Here is a 5,685-nt window from a genome sequence, read left to right on the forward strand (position 1 = left end):
ATATCCCAGAATTTGAAGACAGTGTGCTCCGTTCTCACTATGACTGTAAAAAGAAAGCTGACTGTTAAATAATTTCTTTTAACAGTTAAACTATCAATTACCTCAGAAAATCCTGGAAACTAAAACAATACTTAATTAACAGGTTGGCTTTGATACCAGGGGTCACTGCACTCAGTGGGTCTGCTCATCTTCCTATCATGACTCTGTCAGAGACATAGTTTCATAAATTACATCAGACCATCTGCCAGTATGAAGAAACTTCATCTCAAAACAACAACATACTCTCAGTGTAATGAAGGTTTATTATGTTGTTAAATGTTGACGAGATAAATATGCTACAGAAAGTTAAAATAGCAGCTTTTCCCCTGATATTCATTCTTTCAGCGAATGAGTATCTTTCATTCGCTGAAAGATATTCAGCGAATGAACTTCCTATTTTCATTTAATGAAGTCTAAATCACATCCTTACATTGACTCCCTGTAGTTCTCACAGATTTCATCACATAAGCCTGTTATATTTCCATAATAAAGTCGAGAACATTTATTAAGCCGCTCCTTGCAGTCCAATAAGTGATGCTGTACTTAATCATGAATCCATCCATTCAGCTATCCAATCAATCAATCAATCAATCAATCAATCAATCAATCCATCCATCATCTATGTCCGTTAATCTTTGAAGGGGAGTTTCTACTGCTACCCTCCCTGTAATATATACAGTCAAACATGGTATTTTTAACCAAGGTTTTAGCTGCTTTAACATCTGTCTTGCAGTTTCTTTCATTAAAAATAATTTTTTAAAGCTGTGATCAATTTAAAATGATTCCCAACACCAGTGCAAAGCCATGACCCATGTGGACTCATTTTGGCTGAAGATCAAATATCCATTTTGTTATAATCCCACATGGGGTCTGCAACAGAGGCTCTGGCAGCGGCACCTCTAATGATTGACTAGGCTATGTGCTATGTGTACCGATGTGTGAATATGGATTTCCTGCTCTGGGGCCACACCGGTACCAGTTAACTGGGCTGTCTGATCATTTTCATGAGGAAAATCAAGTGAACTCATATTAAATCAGTCACTGTATTCTGTCAACTTTGTGTTGCTTCTCCTTTCCTTCACTGCATCACAAGTACTGAGATTGTGAATGAAAGTCCCTTAATTCCTGTTGTGTCATTGTGAGGTAACTTCTGTGTGTATTGTCTGTGCTGCTTGTTGAAAGGTGTGAGGTCAGTCATGTTGATTGTACTGTCCAACCTGAAAAACTTGGCCGTTTGTGCAGTCAAAAAAACTCAGATCTTGGTGACAGTATTATTTGTACATAAACCTTTGCACTGACTGTCATGTCATAACCAGAAATGTTTGTGTTTTACTGGAATTTTACACACTAGACAAACACAATAGCACCTAAAAATGAAGTGAAAGTAAGTTACGGTAATACATGGTTTATTTGGCATAGCTGTTTAACTGAAAGTCAAACAAGTAAATGCATTCCTACAGAGACAGGCAGATAGTTTGAAAGTAAAGTGAAAGACAGTTATGTCTGCAACTAAAAACAACATTTCTTTTACCACCTCAGGGACCCTCCGATTAAAAGAAGAAAGATACCAATCACTTCAAAACAAGCTGGCTCAGTCCATCTAAAATGATAACAGTCAGAGTTTGATTTAACCTGCAGAGAATGAAACATCCTAGTCATTTATACAGATAATACTTTTTTGTATAGTTTCCATTGAATGCTCGAGTGGCTGAGCCATTTATCAGAAAACCCCAAGATCATGAAAGATTCACAGAGCCGTCTCTTTTAAGCCTTTAAGTCGAATCGTACATGGTTTCTTCACACACTTGAGATCCCCAGCGATGTTCATTCTACAGTTGTCAACATTTGACCTACAGGCTCCTTTCTGTCCTGAGTGGATCAAAATAACATGTCTGGAAAACACCTGAACTCTCTGTTGGCTTCAGATGCACTTCAGTAATAGTCACACATTATAAATAAAAGAATACTATTGAGCCACAGGGTTTTAGTCAAGTGGGAAATTGATTGCAATTGTTAGACTCAACTGTTCTAAATTGCAGACACATAATCAATCAAGGAACTAGATCAGAAAGACTGCGGATAAGTGACTGGTATAGTAAAATAACCTGTCGGACTGATTTGGTAAAAATCCAAACCAGATGAACACTGCAGCTTGTGAAAACCCTGTACTAGTTACTCAATATGCAATGACTGAAACAACCAGTAAAGGATGAGAACTCTAACAAATGTCTTTGTCTAAAATCTCCATTATTTAAAGCCGCTTCTCACATTTATTTATAATTTGGGGGTTAGAGGGCGAAAAATCATAATCTCAGTTGGGACAACAAATGGCTCTAAAACAGAGTGATAGTTTATGAAGTCCAACTCTACAATTTGAACTTCTAAAAGGGGCAGCTGAAAGCAATTTAATACAACCCTCTGCTGGATAGTCACCAGCAGTCTTCAGGGGCAAGGTCATGTAGAAAAATCAATCCAAATCTAAAAAATAGCAAGTCATTTAAAATAAAAGATATCAAAAATTATGCTTTGTTATACTGCAACTATTTTAAAGACAGCATGTGGTGCTTGGGAAGTGGATGGATTTAAGGGTTTCACTGATGCACTGAATCATAGGCAGGCTTCTTATTTCTGCCCTGCAACAAATTTACATTTGAAGATCAAAAAAGCCACATTAAATTTTAATTTCAATTGCATTTCTAGAAAGGCTTTTATGTCTTCGGAAATGTTTTGATGTGATGAAATCAAATGAAAAAATGTGACTATTCTTTTAAGAGAATCTTGATCCTGCAGCTTTATCGAAGGTTAAACTGTGAAAAAAGCTACAAGAGCTTGTTTCTGGTTTTTGAAGCGAGGTTGCTTTATTTGAAGAGTATTAGAGTAGATTTGCTACTCAAAAAATTAAGTTCGGTATAAATCATCATCATCATCAAAAAAAAAAAAGACTCCCTCACAAATAAAAAATGTAACATGGCACAATGTTGCAGGTGTCAACATCTGTAGCAAACATTTAAATAATTGTCACTTTTTTATCTTTTTATTTTATTTTTTTAAAAAGAAGCAAATAAATTCCTTGCATCTCTACTTTTTCCACTGTTATCATTCAAGTGCTGAATTGAGCGATACAAACATTTACAGAATAAAGTCACAGATTTAGTGACTGCATGACGCCACTAAACTAAACATTATTCAAATTTGTCCACTTGAAGGATTAATGGGAAAGATCCATGTGAGAACATTAAAGTGTATGTCCTTGAAAGAGCCTCATGATTTTCAATAAACTTCTGATCTGCTTGAAGACAGACTTTGGAGATATGTTAAATGTGTCTTTTGAAGCCGGATTCCAGTCATCTCATATTGATTAAATATTGTGACCAAAGAAAATGTTGACTTCATCTTTATTTTTATGTAACTTTTTCCCTTAATGGATGTGGACACCTCACTAAAATTTGGCACAAATATAAGGAAAATTGAGTGGGTTGATTTTTCTTTGTGTAATAATGTTTTGTGGCAGTAAGTCTTATACTACAGGAAAGGCTGTTTTTTTTTTGTATAACTTCTTTAGGCTCTAACAATTAAAAACGTCCCAAATACCTTATTCTTCTACTGACTTTTGTTTTTATATTATGATACTTCGAATGGTTAGAGTCGGGTGCTTAATTTGTGCCCCTATCTGTGGGCGCAGATCTGACATCCATTACGACACATGCGACTGATCAAGAGAATAATGCAACTTCAACAAGAATCAAGAAGACATTTCCCTTACACTGTCACAACAGAGGGACTGTAGGCATGCAGTCTTTCATAGATTTGAGGTCCAGGTTTCAGGACAATGTGGACAAAAGCTCCCTACCTAGACAATCTGAATCTAACTGCACACAGTTTGTGCTCTCATGGGGTCAGAGTCTGTATCTCATCAATTTGAACCTGAGTTTAGTCCATGTTCACCCCCAGAGAGCAGGGTTTATCAGCCGCTTTCATATCATAGTTCCACAATAAAGACATGCCCTAACGAAGACCAATTTGTGCTTTCAAATCATGCAAAGCAAAGAACCCTGGACCATGTTAACTTTCCATTCAGACTGCTGAGCAACAAATCAAAAGCGCACTGTCGGTCCAGCATTCACCAGCTGAGGACTTTGTCATGGCGGAGCTCCCGACGAAACTGTCCAAATGCATTCAGCGCATTGATTACAAGCAAACTAGTATTTGGCAGCTTTGATGGACACTGGTAACCCTGTCTGGTAACACTTTATTTGAAGGGGGGTGAATAAGACTGACATGACACCATCATAAACATGACATAACACCTGTCATGAACATGAATAAGCCTTCATGAATATTTATGACTGTTGTCATAAAGCATCATTCGGTAAATTATGACACTTTTAATACAATGTTGACATTATTCAAATGTCTTTTTTATGACAACTTGACATTAACCAAGAAATCATTACTGATAAAAATTTGTTATAAAAGTATTACTGATTGCACTTTAAAAATGAGTTAAAACGGTATGTTATTAAAGGTAAAGTTTAAACAGTAATGATTTATTCAGGTGTTATGTCATGTTTATGAAAGTGTCATGACAGTCTTATTCACCCCCTTCAAATAAAGTGTTATCCAACGTCTCTAATCTGTGTGCATCAGTGCATCATCCTTCCAGCAGGGCAATGACATGGAACATACAGCCAGAGCTGCAGTGTTTAGCTCAAGGGATGTATGTGTTGAAATGCCCTTGTTAAAATCCAGACCAAAAACCTTTTGAGGAATTTGTAGAAAGATTTTAAAAAAGTGTGTCGACCAATTAGTTCCTTCTAATCTGACTGAACTTGAGCTATTTTGCAAAGAACAAAAGGCAAACATTTCAACCTCCAGCTGGGCAAAGCTGCTAACATGTTAAAGACCATAAAAACACATACGCATTTCTTTGTGCTTATCCACACAAAGACGCATTAAAATGCATCAAAATTTGTAACAGAGTGTCAACAAGTTCAAGGGGAATGAATCCTGTTGAACAGAGTTATGTTAAAAAAAAAAGTCACATGTAGCTGGAGTGCACTTGTGTGCACTCCACTTGAGCGGAGCTGCACTTTCTCTAAAAGAGAGTGCAAAGTTCTCCAGGAATCAGAACCTCGGAACAATTCTTTATGGTTTTTATTTCATTATATAGTTTTTCTGCCTGGTCTTGTCTCATTGCCAGAAAACTGAAAGACTAATTAGAATTTAGTGCCAAATGTCAACATGTTCGAGAAACGGGCTTTGTACGATGCATCTAACAAGCTGAACGATCTGGTACGCTTTAAAGGACGAATCTGTCAGCGGTGCAAAAAAAAAAAAAAAAAAAAAAGAAGCTGTCTCTGTCATCACATTGGATTCAATGTCTTTTTTTCTTTTGTCTTTTCAAGCACCCGCTTCGAATGTTATCATTCCATACAGTGGCGCAACTACACATTATTCAGGTGGATGCAAAAACATAGATCGGCGCCCCCACCCCCCGACCGAGGGACGGAACGTCAGGGTGAAGGAGCGACGCTCACTCAGCACCCCCCCTCCCCCCCTCCGAGGCGACGATACGTGAAGGGTAAAACTCGCTACATTTACCTCGTTATGTGCGCGAGGTGAAGGAGCGTAAGGCGCGCATTAGTG

Source organism: Poecilia reticulata, linkage group LG1 (assembly GCF_000633615.1).
Source record: "Poecilia reticulata strain Guanapo linkage group LG1, Guppy_female_1.0+MT, whole genome shotgun sequence".
Classification (NCBI taxonomy): Eukaryota; Metazoa; Chordata; class Actinopteri; order Cyprinodontiformes; family Poeciliidae; genus Poecilia; species Poecilia reticulata.